At 45.2% G+C, this 20,497-nt stretch overlaps 1 long non-coding RNA gene across 1 annotated transcript; it reads left to right on the plus strand.

The window, feature by feature from the left end:
* Nucleotides 1-8,822: 8,822 nt before the first annotated feature.
* LOC140695240 (uncharacterized) lies at nucleotides 8,823-13,789 on the plus strand. Its single transcript, XR_012070934.1, has 3 exons — nucleotides 8,823-8,949; nucleotides 12,150-12,222; nucleotides 13,596-13,789. It is a non-coding gene; the product is annotated as an uncharacterized lncRNA (long non-coding RNA).
* The last annotated feature ends 6,708 nt before the right edge of the window (nucleotides 13,790-20,497 follow it).

Consider the following 20,497-nt stretch of genomic DNA (forward strand, 5'->3'; position numbering starts at 1 on the left):
TTATCACATCCATTGAGTTTCCTGATATTTTTTGGCTCGTCTTTAGACTTTCTCTTCCCCTTTTCCGGTATTCTGCCTTATGTGATTCTGAGACACTGTTGTTTTTCAGTGATTTCCTGACCTCCATTTTCAACACATGGTCTGGATAGCGTTTTGCAGTCTAGTTGTTTGAAAGCTTATCTTTTGGGCCTTCAATATCTTTGGAACTGAAAATGGTACTTCCTGTTTCTTTTACTGTACTTCTTCACCTCTACTGCTCAGGTAATATCAGGTATGTAATGTGGACTTCTAGGGCTTTGTTAAGTGAAAATTTTAGACTTTTGGCTCTACGCAATTCCATGGGATTTCTGTGCGGACAATTTCTCCTAGACATTGATGCCATATCGTGTTCCTGTGTGTGTTGTCTGGTATATCTCCAATTGCTGTTGTTGCATTAGTTTTGATGAAAAACCAATACTATTTCGATTTGCATAACTTCATTTTGATAATGCTTATCTCACAATTCTGAAAGTGCGCAGGACACTTCCTCTTGTGGAAATGAAGCTTTTAAAGGTTCTCAGCTCTGCATTCTGCTCTATGTCATTTTGGAGTGTTTCCAAAACAGCAAACTGAGAGTGCGCTTGTGCTTTGTAGTTCCACGGGAATGTCCCAATGAAAGCAGTTCTTCTCAGAGCTTCTCTGTCTACAGAAACACCAGTGGAAGCATATCTATGGATGTCACATATCAGGGCCTGCTGGAATGATCCCGCAGACCTACCTTGGTGTCCTCGGTGCCGTACCGTGCTGGTGCCATCCAAAATGTAGCATCCGCTTTAGGGAGATAATGCTGTAGGTAATGCTTCCTCTTCTAACGCTGTGGACTTGGACCACTCTTCCTTGTCCTCTCATCCTTGTGGCACGGGTGCACGAAGGCAACCACACAGCTGTTGCGCATCCTGTGCCTCAAACCAAACCATAATCCCAGCCCAGGTTATGAATGTAGCAGATCCTAAGGCTTTTCATTCTGATTTCAAAACCAAGGCCCCCTGGATCCCTCAGACCAGATGAACGATATCTCTGATTCAGCCCCACACGTGCTCTATTGGCAAAATGCCCAATTGGTCCCTGGTCCTGCAGATGCACTGGGTGTGGCCATGGGACATATTGGTAATCTCAACCACGTGACCAGTTTTGATGCTTTATCATTGGTACACATTTTGGTTTGCTCTCTTGATTCGACCCACCACATCCCACAATGCACTCCAGATCCCTGAGACTCAGCGTGTGCCATCATTCGTAGCCCTATCCCTCACAGAACGTTGCCTCTGCTACCTCAAATGTGGCAGCTGGGATCTTGGACTCCGAATCAACTGTGGGGATATTTTGCGCTGGTTTCTTTGAGTTCTGTCAGCCAAGCATCTGCTGTGCACTCTTGTAAATCTCAGCACATCACCTTCTATCCCATGTCTCCTGTCCGCTTGAGAGTGTGCGTCCAAGTTAAACAGAGTTTCACCCTTGTTGCTCCATCACCAGGGGTCAGACCCTCACTGGATTCCATTTCCTGCTTTGCCTTCTCCTGCTTCCAGGTGTCCTGAGGCCTCATCCTGTCTTTGGAAGTAACAGACCTCTCTTCGGCAAGTGTCCTGTGCCAAGGGCTGGGTGAGTGGATGTTTCCATTGCTCTGTTCATGGGAGCGAGTGAGTGCAGGTTGCACTTCTTCTCTGCCAACTGGGCATCGATGAATCAACACTATCCAGATACATTTCACAGAAATGTGATATTTGCTTAGCTCTTTGTTTCTATACAGCCGTGGTGGGAGGGATGGTCCGAATACACCTGTTTTGACATTGTGTTGATATCTCATTTGCAGTCTTTAAGAAGTTTAAAAGAATTCATTTACATGTTTTGGGAGTTATACGAAAATGAAGTTATTTTTTGAAACACACTCAATCGACCTAGAAGCCAGACTTGTCAATTTTGGTAACATTTTGTCAGCTCGACGGAAAACCTAGACAGATAGAATGCAAATTGGCAGTCCAAACTGTTAAAGGGTTCATGTCGGCTCTTTACGGTTGAAGCCTCCGAAACCAACAGGAACCATGAAATAACTATTGGAAACTTGAAATAACCCCCAAACTTGGATACACTTGTGCATTGGTGCCCTTTACTCCCAATGACACCTACTGGCCAATATTGGCATTTCAAGGGGTAACATCCCTCTCTAGGAAAATACAAGAGGAAAGAAACCAAATATATACATTTAGGTTTGAATCCAAAAGCACCTAGAGGCATTCTAGCTAGGAGAACCCTGCTGCAATTATGCTAGTCTATGGAGAACCAGGTGTTCTTCTATCAGTGATGAGAACGCTTAATCATCCGATCATGTTGGGTAAAGCCATTTAACGCAACCAAGTCTGCACCCGCATGATATAGTGCCCACGGGGGCTTGACTCAAGTGAAAGACGATCCACATAAGCTGTGTCTTTTATATCATTGGCGACTTTTACAGTACAGTTCTCTTTCTGACTTGTACTATTTACCTATACTGTCTTGAAAAATTGAGGCCTAATACAGATTCAAGTTCAGTCAGATTCCCCTCTCTTACCACACTCCCTTCACCCCAGGGAAGACATAAACACAACATTTGCTGAATCTAGCGGAAGGCCATCGTTTCTAGGTGTGAGCTAAGTATTCAATTCCTATCTATTTCAGCCAAGTTTATTGGACCTTTAAGGAGTTCACTGTTGTTCACAGAGTGTGAAGCTGGAGGAACTCTGATTCTAGGAGGGGCTTGTTTTACTCGTAATGGCTTCATTGCAGCTCAGCTACTGATCCTTCAAAATGGATGCCTGTGTGGAGGGGAGGGAAGGCAAGTGCTTGCTAGCTAGGCCCAAACCTGGGAAAAGGCTTACCTGGGCTTGGTGAATTCTGGTCTGAATGGCTTGGGAAGGCCCCTTGGGAAGTGTGGATTCCCATGACCTCTTCCAGGAACAGGAGCGTTTTGATCATCTCTGCCATCTCTTCTCTTGCAGACGTCAGGGTCCTTGGACCCGTTCATGGAGAAGAGAATTGAGGAACTTCCTCAAGTCCACGTTGGCACTCCGTATGTTTCTGCCAGTATCAGTGAGGTTCAATATGTCTCATGAATGTCTTTTGAGCCTGGTATCCTCTACAGCTGTCTCCACGCCAGTATTCTCCATTGTAGCAGAACATCTCTCATCCATGTGTTCGCATCTCTCCTCAATCCGTTCAGCCAGCTTTTCGGCCAGCTTCTCTTCGTGTCTCCCCTAAAGTTGACTTCACCAGGACTGGGCAAGTCTGAAAGTACCTCGGAGCCTCACCAGTAAGCTGATGACAGGCAGATCTTCCACTGTCTGCCCTTTCAGGTTCTGGAAACTGACCTGTGACCTCAGGTCTTTGGGCAGCAGCAGTATCTCGAACTTACACAGCTTCCCGGACCAAACACCTAAGCCAAGCTCCACAGAGGGCGGCAGCCCCTCCATCACACTGATCCACCCACAGAACTCTGCCCGGTTACCTAGGATCCAACAGCCACAACAAGCCTCGCGGTACACACCAACATTCCACCTGGAATCCAACCGCTAACTGCCATCCCCAATGGCTGCTGCATCTTGTCAGTGTTGGGGGAGGGGCTGCATCCGACGAGAAGTTCCTAAGGTAAATGTGATTCTACCCACTAGCGTCCCATGGGCCTTTCTTCTTCCCTCTTTCCTTTTGTTCAGATCTCTATGCACAGTACCAATGGAGGGAAGTGTGTCCCTTTTCAGTTGATGGTTTCACACGTCTTTAAACTTTCTAACAGTTCACAGTACACAGAGACCCACTAAAGGAGACTTATGTTCCTCTAATATCCGTACACCCGGAATACATATGCGTCGCCTGATTTCTGCTGAAACACCCGCACTCTCAGGACATGGATCCATTGGTTTCATGGGGGCTGAAATTCCAAGAAATGAAACCAACCCCAATGTGCACTTTGCTGTCAGTCTCTTTTGCTCTTAGTACACTATGGCAGAGCTACTTGCCTTTGTTATAGGCTTCTTACAATTCTTCTCTACGTAGCCTAGAATATGGCATTCCTTCATCCTGTTGGAAGACATACAAGTCTACATCACGGACTAGGAATCCATTTGATTCCAAATCGGCATTAGGGTTAGGTCACGATATGTTCTTATGAATCAAAATTTACGAATATGAATGCACGCCTCCGAATACAAGTGTGCTGAGTACATGCAAGCCGCGATAATGGGTCGATGCATGCTGAATGATCCTTGACATCACCTTAAGTATTTTCTTTTGAATAATCATGGTTCCCTTGGTAAATATCAGCCAACCGTACCATTTTGGTGTTTGTTTGTTGGTTTGATTCTTTGTTGGTCTGCTTCTCGCTTGTATTGCAAACACGACAGGCCATGCATCTCTCCTTAAGCTTGAAACAGAGAGTCAAATAAGCTGATTCACTTAAGAGAGTGCTTCCAATCACCTATGATTTCCTGCTTCCCTCTCCCATCTCTAGGGTTTTGATGTCCTCCTTGCCTTCTTCTTGTTTCTTCTTTGCCACTCATGCTCTTCTTGCATTTCCAATAATGGTTTCTTCTTTCCATTTCATCTTGCTGCTTTTCTATTCAGGGTAGATTTCTCAACCATTCTTGTAGGATAAGTTTTGAACTGCTGAATTCCTTTAAGATTTGCCGGTTTGTGGAAATTTCTAGCTCTGCCGTTATTAGGACTGGCGGTCATGTGGCATAGGCTCCCCTAGGTGGCAGCATTTGGCCATTCAGGATATGGTCTGTGTCCTGGCACTCCTCCCTCTCCTGCAATATTGCTGCCGAGATATCAGCTGAATCCCCGCTTGAGGTTCCCTTGTGACTATGTTGTTTCCTCCAGGTGCATTTTAAATCACTGTGATATTCGTGAGCTTTGTTGATTTGAATCATACAGCTGCTGGTAGGTCTATTGGGATTCCACCTCCTTTGGATGCTGTGTAATTCCTGAATTCGCATACATGATTCTTTCTTGGCTTTCAGGAAGTTTCAGTCTGATTTTTCTACAGATAAATTTTCAGACATTTTTTGTTTCCTTATCTCTTGCTTTTCCATCTGGGACCCTTATGAATTCTAGTCTTTCATGCCCTGTCTTAACCCAGGGTTCAACAGCAATGTTTACATTGCTTTGCACTTGCTTTCCTATGTCTGCTTCTGACCGAGGTTTTTCTGATCCCATGTCTTCACAGTCATTCACGCGTCCCTCTGCATTATCTAGTCTGCTTACGACTAAATTTTAGCCCTGATATTATCACATCCATTGAGTTTCCTGATATTTTTTGGCTCGTCTTTAGACTTTCTCTTCCCCTTTTCCGGTATTCTGCCTTATGTGATTCTGAGACACTGTTGTTTTTCAGTGATTTCCTGACCTCCATTTTCAACACATGGTCTGGATAGCGTTTTGCAGTCTAGTTGTTTGAAAGCTTATCTTTTGGGCCTTCAATATCTTTGGAACTGAAAATGGTACTTCCTGTTTCTTTTACTGTACTTCTTCACCTCTACTGCTCAGGTAATATCAGGTATGTAATGTGGACTTCTAGGGCTTTGTTAAGTGAAAATTTTAGACTTTTGGCTCTACGCAATTCCATGGGATTTCTGTGCGGACAATTTCTCCTAGACATTGATGCCATATCGTGTTCCTGTGTGTGTTGTCTGGTATATCTCCAATTGCTGTTGTTGCATTAGTTTTGATGAAAAACCAATACTATTTCGATTTGCATAACTTCATTTTGATAATGCTTATCTCACAATTCTGAAAGTGCGCAGGACACTTCCTCTTGTGGAAATGAAGCTTTTAAAGGTTCTCAGCTCTGCATTCTGCTCTATGTCATTTTGGAGTGTTTCCAAAACAGCAAACTGAGAGTGCGCTTGTGCTTTGTAGTTCCACGGGAATGTCCCAATGAAAGCAGTTCTTCTCAGAGCTTCTCTGTCTACAGAAACACCAGTGGAAGCATATCTATGGATGTCACATATCAGGGCCTGCTGGAATGATCCCGCAGACCTACCTTGGTGTCCTCGGTGCCGTACCGTGCTGGTGCCATCCAAAATGTAGCATCCGCTTTAGGGAGATAATGCTGTAGGTAATGCTTCCTCTTCTAACGCTGTGGACTTGGACCACTCTTCCTTGTCCTCTCATCCTTGTGGCACGGGTGCACGAAGGCAACCACACAGCTGTTGCGCATCCTGTGCCTCAAACCAAACCATAATCCCAGCCCAGGTTATGAATGTAGCAGATCCTAAGGCTTTTCATTCTGATTTCAAAACCAAGGCCCCCTGGATCCCTCAGACCAGATGAACGATATCTCTGATTCAGCCCCACACGTGCTCTATTGGCAAAATGCCCAATTGGTCCCTGGTCCTGCAGATGCACTGGGTGTGGCCATGGGACATATTGGTAATCTCAACCACGTGACCAGTTTTGATGCTTTATCATTGGTACACATTTTGGTTTGCTCTCTTGATTCGACCCACCACATCCCACAATGCACTCCAGATCCCTGAGACTCAGCGTGTGCCATCATTCGTAGCCCTATCCCTCACAGAACGTTGCCTCTGCTACCTCAAATGTGGCAGCTGGGATCTTGGACTCCGAATCAACTGTGGGGATATTTTGCGCTGGTTTCTTTGAGTTCTGTCAGCCAAGCATCTGCTGTGCACTCTTGTAAATCTCAGCACATCACCTTCTATCCCATGTCTCCTGTCCGCTTGAGAGTGTGCGTCCAAGTTAAACAGAGTTTCACCCTTGTTGCTCCATCACCAGGGGTCAGACCCTCACTGGATTCCATTTCCTGCTTTGCCTTCTCCTGCTTCCAGGTGTCCTGAGGCCTCATCCTGTCTTTGGAAGTAACAGACCTCTCTTCGGCAAGTGTCCTGTGCCAAGGGCTGGGTGAGTGGATGTTTCCATTGCTCTGTTCATGGGAGCGAGTGAGTGCAGGTTGCACTTCTTCTCTGCCAACTGGGCATCGATGAATCAACACTATCCAGATACATTTCACAGAAATGTGATATTTGCTTAGCTCTTTGTTTCTATACAGCCGTGGTGGGAGGGATGGTCCGAATACACCTGTTTTGACATTGTGTTGATATCTCATTTGCAGTCTTTAAGAAGTTTAAAAGAATTCATTTACATGTTTTGGGAGTTATACGAAAATGAAGTTATTTTTTGAAACACACTCAATCGACCTAGAAGCCAGACTTGTCAATTTTGGTAACATTTTGTCAGCTCGACGGAAAACCTAGACAGATAGAATGCAAATTGGCAGTCCAAACTGTTAAAGGGTTCATGTCGGCTCTTTACGGTTGAAGCCTCCGAAACCAACAGGAACCATGAAATAACTATTGGAAACTTGAAATAACCCCCAAACTTGGATACACTTGTGCATTGGTGCCCTTTACTCCCAATGACACCTACTGGCCAATATTGGCATTTCAAGGGGTAACATCCCTCTCTAGGAAAATACAAGAGGAAAGAAACCAAATATATACATTTAGGTTTGAATCCAAAAGCACCTAGAGGCATTCTAGCTAGGAGAACCCTGCTGCAATTATGCTAGTCTATGGAGAACCAGGTGTTCTTCTATCAGTGATGAGAACGCTTAATCATCCGATCATGTTGGGTAAAGCCATTTAACGCAACCAAGTCTGCACCCGCATGATATAGTGCCCACGGGGGCTTGACTCAAGTGAAAGACGATCCACATAAGCTGTGTCTTTTATATCATTGGCGACTTTTACAGTACAGTTCTCTTTCTGACTTGTACTATTTACCTATACTGTCTTGAAAAATTGAGGCCTAATACAGATTCAAGTTCAGTCAGATTCCCCTCTCTTACCACACTCCCTTCACCCCAGGGAAGACATAAACACAACATTTGCTGAATCTAGCGGAAGGCCATCGTTTCTAGGTGTGAGCTAAGTATTCAATTCCTATCTATTTCAGCCAAGTTTATTGGACCTTTAAGGAGTTCACTGTTGTTCACAGAGTGTGAAGCTGGAGGAACTCTGATTCTAGGAGGGGCTTGTTTTACTCGTAATGGCTTCATTGCAGCTCAGCTACTGATCCTTCAAAATGGATGCCTGTGTGGAGGGGAGGGAAGGCAAGTGCTTGCTAGCTAGGCCCAAACCTGGGAAAAGGCTTACCTGGGCTTGGTGAATTCTGGTCTGAATGGCTTGGGAAGGCCCCTTGGGAAGTGTGGATTCCCATGACCTCTTCCAGGAACAGGAGCGTTTTGATCATCTCTGCCATCTCTTCTCTTGCAGACGTCAGGGTCCTTGGACCCGTTCATGGAGAAGAGAATTGAGGAACTTCCTCAAGTCCACGTTGGCACTCCGTATGTTTCTGCCAGTATCAGTGAGGTTCAATATGTCTCATGAATGTCTTTTGAGCCTGGTATCCTCTACAGCTGTCTCCACGCCAGTATTCTCCATTGTAGCAGAACATCTCTCATCCATGTGTTCGCATCTCTCCTCAATCCGTTCAGCCAGCTTTTCGGCCAGCTTCTCTTCGTGTCTCCCCTAAAGTTGACTTCACCAGGACTGGGCAAGTCTGAAAGTACCTCGGAGCCTCACCAGTAAGCTGATGACAGGCAGATCTTCCACTGTCTGCCCTTTCAGGTTCTGGAAACTGACCTGTGACCTCAGGTCTTTGGGCAGCAGCAGTATCTCGAACTTACACAGCTTCCCGGACCAAACACCTAAGCCAAGCTCCACAGAGGGCGGCAGCCCCTCCATCACACTGATCCACCCACAGAACTCTGCCCGGTTACCTAGGATCCAACAGCCACAACAAGCCTCGCGGTACACACCAACATTCCACCTGGAATCCAACCGCTAACTGCCATCCCCAATGGCTGCTGCATCTTGTCAGTGTTGGGGGAGGGGCTGCATCCGACGAGAAGTTCCTAAGGTAAATGTGATTCTACCCACTAGCGTCCCATGGGCCTTTCTTCTTCCCTCTTTCCTTTTGTTCAGATCTCTATGCACAGTACCAATGGAGGGAAGTGTGTCCCTTTTCAGTTGATGGTTTCACACGTCTTTAAACTTTCTAACAGTTCACAGTACACAGAGACCCACTAAAGGAGACTTATGTTCCTCTAATATCCATACACCCGGAATACATATGCGTCGCCTGATTTCTGCTGAAACACCCGCACTCTCAGGACATGGATCCATTGGTTTCATGGGGGCTGAAATTCCAAGAAATGAAACCAACCCCAATGTGCACTTTGCTGTCAGTCTCTTTTGCTCTTAGTACACTTTGGCAGAGCTACTTGCCTTTGTTATAGGCTTCTTACAATTCTTCTCTACGTAGCCTAGAATATGGCATTCCTTCATCCTGTTGGAAGACATACAAGTCTACATCACGGAGTAGGAATCCATTTGATTCCAAATCGGCATTAGGGTTAGGTCACGATATGTTCTTATGAATCAAAATTTACGAATATGAATGCACGCCTCCGAATACAAGTGTGCTGAGTACATGCAAGCCGCGATAATGGGTCGATGCATGCTGAATGATCCTTGACATCACCTTAAGTATTTTCTTTTGAATAATCATGGTTCCCTTGGTAAATATCAGCCAACCGTACCATTTTGGTGTTTGTTTGTTGGTTTGATTCTTTGTTGGTCTGCTTCTCGCTTGTATTGCAAACACGACAGGCCATGCATCTCTCCTTAAGCTTGAAACAGAGAGTCAAATAAGCTGATTCACTTAAGAGAGTGCTTCCAATCACCTATGATTTCCTGCTTCCCTCTCCCATCTCTAGGGTTTTGATGTCCTCCTTGCCTTCTTCTTGTTTCTTCTTTGCCACTCATGCTCTTCTTGCATTTCCAATAATGGTTTCTTCTTTCCATTTCATCTTGCTGCTTTTCTATTCAGGGTAGATTTCTCAACCATTCTTGTAGGATAAGTTTTGAACTGCTGAATTCCTTTAAGATTTGCCGGTTTGTGGAAATTTCTAGCTCTGCCGTTATTAGGACTGGCGGTCATGTGGCATAGGCTCCCCTAGGTGGCAGCATTTGGCCATTCAGGATATGGTCTGTGTCCTGGCACTCCTCCCTCTCCTGCAATATTGCTGCCGAGATATCAGCTGAATCCCCTCTTGAGGTTCCCTTGTGTCTATGTTGTTTCCTCCAGGTGCATTTTAAATCACTGTGATATTCGTGAGCTTTGTTGATTTGAATCATACAGCTGCTGGTAGGTCTATTGGGATTCCACCTCCTTTGGATGCTGTGTAATTCCTGAATTCGCATACATGATTCTTTCTTGGCTTTCAGGAAGTTTCAGTCTGATTTTTCTACAGATAAATTTTCAGACATTTTTTGTTTCCTTATCTCTTGCTTTTCCATCTGGGACCCTTATGAATTCTAGTCTTTCATGCCCTGTCTTAACCCAGGGTTCAACAGCAATGTTTACATTGCTTTGCACTTGCTTTCCTATGTCTGCTTCTGACCGAGGTTTTTCTGATCCCATGTCTTCACAGTCATTCACGCGTCCCTCTGCATTATCTAGTCTGCTTACGACTAAATTTTAGCCCTGATATTATCACATCCATTGAGTTTCCTGATATTTTTTGGCTCGTCTTTAGACTTTCTCTTCCCCTTTTCCGGTATTCTGCCTTATGTGATTCTGAGACACTGTTGTTTTTCAGTGATTTCCTGACCTCCATTTTCAACACATGGTCTGGATAGCGTTTTGCAGTCTAGTTGTTTGAAAGCTTATCTTTTGGGCCTTCAATATCTTTGGAACTGAAAATGGTACTTCCTGTTTCTTTTACTGTACTTCTTCACCTCTACTGCTCAGGTAATATCAGGTATGTAATGTGGACTTCTAGGGCTTTGTTAAGTGAAAATTTTAGACTTTTGGCTCTACGCAATTCCATGGGATTTCTGTGCGGACAATTTCTCCTAGACATTGATGCCATATCGTGTTCCTGTGTGTGTTGTCTGGTATATCTCCAATTGCTGTTGTTGCATTAGTTTTGATGAAAAACCAATACTATTTCGATTTGCATAACTTCATTTTGATAATGCTTATCTCACAATTCTGAAAGTGCGCAGGACACTTCCTCTTGTGGAAATGAAGCTTTTAAAGGTTCTCAGCTCTGCATTCTGCTCTATGTCATTTTGGAGTGTTTCCAAAACAGCAAACTGAGAGTGCGCTTGTGCTTTGTAGTTCCACGGGAATGTCCCAATGAAAGCAGTTCTTCTCAGAGCTTCTCTGTCTACAGAAACACCAGTGGAAGCATATCTATGGATGTCACATATCAGGGCCTGCTGGAATGATCCCGCAGACCTACCTTGGTGTCCTCGGTGCCGTACCGTGCTGGTGCCATCCAAAATGTAGCATCCGCTTTAGGGAGATAATGCTGTAGGTAATGCTTCCTCTTCTAACGCTGTGGACTTGGACCACTCTTCCTTGTCCTCTCATCCTTGTGGCACGGGTGCACGAAGGCAACCACACAGCTGTTGCGCATCCTGTGCCTCAAACCAAACCATAATCCCAGCCCAGGTTATGAATGTAGCAGATCCTAAGTCTTTTCATTCTGATTTCAAAACCAAGGCCCCCTGGATCCCTCAGACCAGGTGAACGATATCTCTGATTCAGCCCCACACGTGCTCTATTGGCAAAATGCCCAATTGGTCCCTGGTCCTGCAGATGCACTGGGTGTGGCCATGGGACATATTGGTAATCTCAACCACGTGACCAGTTTTGATGCTTTATCATTGGTACACATTTTGGTTTGCTCTCTTGATTCGACCCACCACATCCCACAATGCACTCCAGATCCCTGAGACTCAGCGTGTGCCATCATTCGTAGCCCTATCCCTCACAGAACGTTGCCTCTGCTACCTCAAATGTGGCAGCTGGGATCTTGGTCTCCGAATCAACTGTGGGGATATTTTGCGCTGGTTTCTTTGAGTTCTGTCAGCCAAGCATCTGCTGTGCACTCTTGTAAATCTCAGCACATCACCTTCTATCCCATGTCTCCTGTCCGCTTGAGAGTGTGCGTCCAAGTTAAACAGAGTTTCACCCTTGTTGCTCCATCACCAGGGGTCAGACCCTCACTGGATTCCATTTCCTGCTTTGCCTTCTCCTGCTTCCAGGTGTCCTGAGGCCTCATCCTGTCTTTGGAAGTAACAGACCTCTCTTCGGCAAGTGTCCTGTGCCAAGGGCTGGGTGAGTGGATGTTTCCATTGCTCTGTTCATGGGAGCGAGTGAGTGCAGGTTGCACTTCTTCTCTGCCAACTGGGCATCGATGAATCAACACTATCCAGATACATTTCACAGAAATGTGATATTTGCTTAGCTCTTTGTTTCTATACAGCCGTGGTGGGAGGGATGGTCCGAATACACCTGTTTTGACATTGTGTTGATATCTCATTTGCAGTCTTTAAGAAGTTTAAAAGAATTCATTTACATGTTTTGGGAGTTATACGAAAATGAAGTTATTTTTTGAAACACACTCAATCGACCTAGAAGCCAGACTTGTCAATTTTGGTAACATTTTGTCAGCTCGACGGAAAACCTAGACAGATAGAATGCAAATTGGCAGTCCAAACTGTTAAAGGGTTCATGTCGGCTCTTTACGGTTGAAGCCTCCGAAACCAACAGCAACCATGAAATAACTATTGGAAACTTGAAATAACCCCCAAACTTGGATACACTTGTGCATTGGTGCCCTTTACTCCCAATGACACCTACTGGCCAATATTGGCATTTCAAGGGGTAACATCCCTCTCTAGGAAAATACAAGAGGAAAGAAACCAAATATATACATTTAGGTTTGAATCCAAAAGCACCTAGAGGCATTCTAGCTAGGAGAACCCTGCTGCAATTATGCTAGTCTATGGAGAACCAGGTGTTCTTCTATCAGTGATGAGAACGCTTAATCATCCGATCATGTTGGGTAAAGCCATTTAACGCAACCAAGTCTGCACCCGCATGATATAGTGCCCACGGGGGCTTGACTCAAGTGAAAGACGATCCACATAAGCTGTGTCTTTTATATCATTGGCGACTTTTACAGTACAGTTCTCTTTCTGACTTGTACTATTTACCTATACTGTCTTGAAAAATTGAGGCCTAATACAGATTCAAGTTCAGTCAGATTCCCCTCTCTTACCACACTCCCTTCACCCCAGGGAAGACATAAGCACAACATTTGCTGAATCTAGCGGAAGGCCATCGTTTCTAGGTGTGAGCTAAGTATTCAATTCCTATCTATTTCAGCCAAGTTTATTGGACCTTTAAGGAGTTCACTGTTGTTCACAGAGTGTGAAGCTGGAGGAACTCTGATTCTAGGAGGGGCTTGTTTTACTCGTAATGGCTTCATTGCAGCTCAGCTACTGATCCTTCAAAATGGATGCCTGTGTGGAGGGGAGGGAAGGCAAGTGCTTGCTAGCTAGGCCCAAACCTGGGAAAAGGCTTACCTGGGCTTGGTGAATTCTGGTCTGAATGGCTTGGGAAGGCCCCTTGGGAAGTGTGGATTCCCATGACCTCTTCCAAGAACAGGAGCGTTTTGATCATCTCTGCCATCTCTTCTCTTGCAGACGTCAGGGACCTTGGACCCGTTCTTGGAGAAGAGAATTGAGGAACTTCCTCAAGTCCACGTTGGCACTCTGTATGTTTCTGCCAGTATCAGCGAGGTTCAATATGTCTCATGAATGTCTTTTGAGCCTGGTATCCTCTACAGCTGTCTCCACGCCAGTATTCTCCATTGTAGCAGAACATCTCTCATCCATGTGTTCGCATCTCTCCTCAATCCGTTCAGCCAGCTTTTCGGCCAGCTTCTCTTCGTGTCTCCCCTAAAGTTGACTTCACCAGGACTGGGCAAGTCTGAAAGTACCTCGGAGCCTCACCAGTAAGCTGATGACAGGCAGATCTTCCACTGTCTGCCCTTTCAGGTTCTGGAAACTGACCTGTGACCTCAGGTCTTTGGGCAGCAGCAGTATCTCGAACTTACACAGCTTCCCGGACCAAACACCTAAGCCAAGCTCCACAGAGGGTGGCAGCCCCTCCATCACACTGATCCACCCACAGAACTCTGCCCGGTTACCTAGGATCCAACAGCCACAACAAGCCTCGCGGTACACACCAACATTCCACCTGGAATCCAACCGCTAACTGCCATCCCCAATGGCTGCTGCATCTTGTCAGTGTTGGGGGAGGGGCTGCATCCGACGAGAAGTTCCTAAGGTAAATGTGATTCTACCCACTAGCGTCCCATGGGCCTTTCTTCTTCCCTCTTTCCTTTTGTTCAGATCTCTATGCACAGTACCAATGGAGGGAAGTGTGTCCCTTTTCAGTTGATGGTTTCACACGTCTTTAAACTTCTAACAGTTCACAGTACACAGAGACCCACTAAAGGAGACTTATGTTCCTCTAATATCCGTACACCCGGAATACATATGCGTCGCCTGATTTCTGCTGAAACACCCGCACTCTCAGGACATGGATCCATTGGTTTCATGGGGGCTGAAATTCCAAGAAATGAAACCAACCCCAATGTGCACTTTGCTGTCAGTCTCTTTTGCTCTTAGTACACTTTGGCAGAGCTACTTGCCTTTGTTATAGGCTTCTTACAATTCTTCTCTACGTAGCCTAGAATATGGCATTCCTTCATCCTGTTGGAAGACATACAAGTCTACATCACGGACTAGGAATCCATTTGATTCCAAATCGGCATTAGGGTTAGGTCACGATATGTTCTTATGAATCAAAATTTACGAATATGAATGCACGCCTCCGAATACAAGTGTGCTGAGTACATGCAAGCCGCGATAATGGGTCGATGCATGCTGAATGATCCTTGACATCACCTTAAGTATTTTCTTTTGAATAATCATGGTTCCCTTGGTAAATATCAGCCAACCGTACCATTTTGGTGTTTGTTTGTTGGTTTGATTCTTTGTTGGTCTGCTTCTCGCTTGTATTGCAAACACGACAGGCCATGCATCTCTCCTTAAGCTTGAAACAGAGAGTCAAATAAGCTGATTCACTTAAGAGAGTGCTTCCAATCACCTATGATTTCCTGCTTCCCTCTCCCATCTTTAGGGTTTTGATGTCCTCCTTGCCTTCTTGTTTCTTCTTTGCCACTCATGCTCTTCTTGCATTTCCAATAATGGTTTCTTCTTTCCATTTCATCTTGCTGCTTTTCTATTCAGGGTAGATTTCTCAACCATTCTTGTAGGATAAGTTTTGAACTGCTGAATTCTTTTAAGATTTGCCGGTTTGTGGAATTTTCTAGCTCTGCCGTTATTAGGACTGGCGGTCATGTGGCATAGGCTCCCCTAGGTGGCAGCATTTGGCCATTCAGGATATGGTCTGTGTCCTGGCACTCCTCCCTCTCCTGCAATATTGCTGCCGAGATATCAGCTGAATCCCCTCTTGAGGTTCCCTTGTGACTATGTTGTTTCCTCCAGGTGCATTTTAAATCACTGTGATATTCGTGAGCTTTGTTGATTTGAATCATACAGCTGCTGGTAGGTCTATTGGGATTCCACCTCCTTTGGATGCTGTGTAATTCCTGAATTCGCATACATGATTCTTTCTTGGCTTTCAGGAAGTTTCAGTCTGATTTTTCTACAGATAAATTTTCAGACATTTTTTGTTTCCTTATCTCTTGCTTTTCCATCTGGGACCCTTATGAATTCTAGTCTTTCATGCCCTGTCTTAACCCAGGGTTCAACAGCAATGTTTACATTGCTTTGCACTTGCTTTCCTATGTCTGCTTCTGACCGAGGTTTTTCTGATCCCATGTCTTCACAGTCATTCACGCGTCCCTCTGCATTATCTAGTCTGCTTACGACTAAATTTTAGCCCTGATATTATCACATCCATTGAGTTTCCTGATATTTTTTGGCTCGTCTTTAGACTTTCTCTTCCCCTTTTCCGGTATTCTGCCTTATGTGATTCTGAGACACTGTTGTTTTTCAGTGATTTCCTGACCTCCATTTTCAACACATGGTCTGGATAGCGTTTTGCAGTCTAGTTGTTTGAAAGCTTATCTTTTGGGCCTTCAATATCTTTGGAACTGAAAATGGTACTTCCTGTTTCTTTTACTGTACTTCTTCACCTCTACTGCTCAGGTAATATCAGGTATGTAATGTGGACTTCTAGGGCTTTGTTAAGTGAAAATTTTAGACTTTTGGCTCTACGCAATTCCATGGGATTTCTGTGCGGACAATTTCTCCTAGACATTGATGCCATATCGTGTTCCTGTGTGTGTTGTCTGGTATATCTCCAATTGCTGTTGTTGCATTAGTTTTGATGAAAAACCAATACTATTTCGATTTGCATAACTTCATTTTGATAATGCTTATCTCACAATTCTGAAAGTGCGCAGGACACTTCCTCTTGTGGAAATGAAGCTTTTAAAGGTTCTCAGCTCTGCATTCTGCTCTATGTCATTTTGGAGTGTTTCCAAAACAGCAAACTGAGAGTGCGCTTGTGCTTTGTAGTTCCACGGGAATGTCCCAATGAAAGCAGTTCTTCTCAGAGCTTCTCTGTCTACAGAAACACCAGTGGAAGCATATCTATGGATGTCACATATCAGGGCCTGCTGGAATGATCCCGCAGACCTACCTTGGTGTCCTCGGTGCCGTACCGTGCTGGTGCCATCCAAAATGTAGCATCCGCTTTAGGGAGATAATGCTGTAGGTAATGCTTCCTCTTCTAACGCTGTGGACTTGGACCACTCTTCCTTGTCCTCTCATCCTTGTGGCACGGGTGCACGAAGGCAACCACACAGCTGTTGCGCATCCTGTGCCTCAAACCAAACCATAATCCCAGCCCAGGTTATGAATGTAGCAGATCCTAAGGCTTTTCATTCTGATTTCAAAACCAAGGCCCCCTGGATCCCTCAGACCAGATGAACGATATCTCTGATTCAGCCCCACACGTGCTCTATTGGCAAAATGCCCAATTGGTCCCTGGTCCTGCAGATGCACTGGGTGTGGCCATGGGACATATTGGTAATCTCAACCACGTGACCAGTTTTGATGCTTTATCATTGGTACACATTTTGGTTTGCTCTCTTGATTCGACCCACCACATCCCACAATGCACTCCAGATCCCTGAGACTCAGCGTGTGCCATCATTCGTAGCCCTATCCCTCACAGAACGTTGCCTCTGCTACCTCAAATGTGGCAGCTGGGATCTTGGTCTCAGAATCAACTGTGGGGATATTTTGCGCTGGTTTCTTTGAGTTCTGTCAGCCAAGCATCTGCTGTGCACTCTTGTAAATCTCAGCACATCACCTTCTATCCCATGTCTCCTGTCCGCTTGAGAGTGTGCGTCCAAGTTAAACAGAGTTTCACCCTTGTTGCTCCATCACCAGGGGTCAGACCCTCACTGGATTCCATTTCCTGCTTTGCCTTCTCCTGCTTCCAGGTGTCCTGAGGCCTCATCCTGTCTTTGGAAGTAACAGACCTCTCTTCGGCAAGTGTCCTGTGCCAAGGGCTGGGTGAGTGGATGTTTCCATTGCTCTGTTCATGGGAGCGAGTGAGTGCAGGTTGCACTTCTTCTCTGCCAACTGGGCATCGATGAATCAACACTATCCAGATACATTTCACAGAAATGTGATATTTGCTTAGCTCTTTGTTTCTATACAGCCGTGGTGGGAGGGAAGGTCCGAATACACCTGTTTTGACATTGTGTTGATATCTCATTTGCAGTCTTTAAGAAGTTTAAAAGAATTCATTTACATGTTTTGGGAGTTATACGAAAATGAAGTTATTTTTTGAAACACACTCAATCGACCTAGAAGCCAGACTTGTCAATTTTGGTAACATTTTGTCAGCTCGACGGAAAACCTAGACAGATAGAATGCAAATTGGCAGTCCAAACTGTTAAAGGGTTCATGTCGGCTCTTTACGGTTGAAGCCTCCGAAACCAACAGCAACCATGAAATAACTATTGGAAACTTGAAATAACCCCCAAACTTGGATACACTTGTGCATTGGTGCCCTTTACTCCCAATGACACCTACTGGCCAATATTGGCATTTCAAGGGGTAACATCCCTCTCTAGGAAAATACAAGAGGAAAGAAACCAAATATATACATTTAGGTTTGAATCCAAAAGCACCTAGAGGCATTCTAGCTAGGAGAACCCTGCTGCAATTATGCTAGTCTATGGAGAACCAGGTGTTCTTCTATCAGTGATGAGAACGCTTAATCATCCGATCATGTTGGGTAAAGCCATTTAACGCAACCAAGTCTGCACCCGCATGATACAGTGCCCACGGGGGCTTGACTCAAGTGAAAGACGATCCACATAAGCTGTGTCTTTTATATCATTGGCGACTTTTACAGTACAGTTCTCTTTCTGACTTGTACTATTTACCTATACTGTCTTGAAAAATTGAGGCCTAATACAGATTCAAGTTCAGTCAGATTCCCCTCTCTTACCACACTCCCTTCACCCCAGGGAAGACATAAACACAACATTTGCTGAATCTAGCGGAAGGCCATCGTTTCTAGGTGTGAGCTAAGTATTCAATTCCTATCTATTTCAGCCAAGTTTATTGGACCTTTAAGGAGTTCACTGTTGTTCACAGAGTGTGAAGCTGGAGGAACTCTGATTCTAGGAGGGGCTTGTTTTACTCGTAATGGCTTCATTGCAGCTCAGCTACTGATCCTTCAAAATGGATGCCTGTGTGGAGGGGAGGGAAGGCAAGTGCTTGCTAGCTAGGCCCAAACCTGGGAAAAGGCTTACCTGGGCTTGGTGAATTCTGGTCTGAATGGCTTGGGAAGGCCCCTTGGGAAGTGTGGATTCCCATGACCTCTTCCAAGAACAGGAGCGTTTTGATCATCTCTGCCATCTCTTCTCTTGCAGACGTCAGGGACCTTGGACCCGTTCTTGGAGAAGAGAATTGAGGAACTTCCTCAAGTCCACGTTGGCACTCCGTATGTTTCTGCCTGTATCAGTGAGGTTCAATATGTCTCATGAATGTCTTTTGAGCCTGGTATCCTCTACAGCTGTCTCCACGCCAGTATTCTCCATTGTAGCAGAACATCTCTCATCCATGTGTTCGCATCTCTCCTCAATCCGTTCAGCCAGCTTTTCGGCCAGCTTCTCTTCGTGTCTCCCCTAAAGTTGACTTCACCAGGACTGGGCAAGTCTGAAAGTACCTCGGAGCCTCACCAGTAAGCTGATGACAGGCAGATCTTCCACTGTCTGCCCTTTCAGGTTCTGGAAACTGACCTGTGACCTCAGGTCTTTGGGCAGCAGCAGTATCTCGAACTTACACAGCTTCCCGGACCAAACACCTAAGCCAAGCTCCACAGAGGGCGGCAGCCCCTCCATCACACTGATCCACCCACAGAACTCTGCCCGGTTACCTAGGATCCAACAGCCACAACAAGCCTCGCGGTACACACCAACATTCCACCTGGAATCCAACCGCTAACTGCCATCCCCAATGGCTGCTGCATCTTGTCAGTGTTGGGGGAGGGGCTGCATCCGACGAGAAGTTCCTAAGGTAAATGTGATTCTACCCACTAGCGTCCCATGGGCCTTTCTTCTTCCCTCTTTCCTTTTGTTCAGATCTCTATGCACAGTACCAATGGAGGGAAGTGTGTCCCTTTTCAGTTGATGGTTTCACACGTCTTTAAACTTCTAACAGTTCACAGTACACAGAGACCCACTAAAGGAGACTTATGTTCCTCTAATATCCGTACACCCGGAATACATATGCGTCGCCTGATTTCTGCTGAAACACCCGCACTCTCAGGACATGGATCCATTGGTTTCATGGGGGCTGAAATTCCAAGAAATGAAACCAACCCCAATGTGCACTTTGCTGTCAGTCTCTTTTGCTCTTAGTACACTTTGGCAGAGCTACTTGCCTTTGTTATAGGCTTCTTACAATTCTTCTCTACGTAGCCTAGAATATGGCATTCCTTCATCCTGTTGGAAGACATACAAGTCTACATCACGGACTAGGAATCCATTTGATTCCAAATCGGCATTAGGGTTAGGTCACGATATGTTCTTATGAATCAGAATTTACGAATATGAATGCACGCCTCCGAATACAAGTGTGCTGAGTACATGCAAGCCGCGATAATGGGTCGATGCATGCTGAATGATCCTTGACATCACCTTAAGTATTTTCTTTTGAATAATCATGGTTCCCTTGGTAAATATCAGCCAACCGTACCATTTTGGTGTTTGTTTGTTGGTTTGATTCTTTGTTGGTCTGCTTCTCGCTTGTATTGCAAACACGACAGGCCATGCATCTCTCCTTAAGCTTGAAACAGAGAGTCAAATAAGCTGATTCACTTAAGAGAGTGCTTCCAATCACCTATGATTTCCTGCTTCCCTCTCCCATCTTTAGGGTTTTGATGTCCTCCTTGCCTTCTTCTTGTTTCTTCTTTGCCACTCATGCTCTTCTTGCATTTCCAATAATGGTTTCTTCTTTCCATTTCATCTTGCTGCTTTTCTATT

The sequence above is a fragment of the Vicugna pacos genome, unplaced genomic scaffold (genome assembly GCF_048564905.1).
Source record: "Vicugna pacos unplaced genomic scaffold, VicPac4 scaffold_192, whole genome shotgun sequence".
Lineage (NCBI taxonomy): Eukaryota > Metazoa > Chordata > Mammalia > Artiodactyla > Camelidae > Vicugna > Vicugna pacos.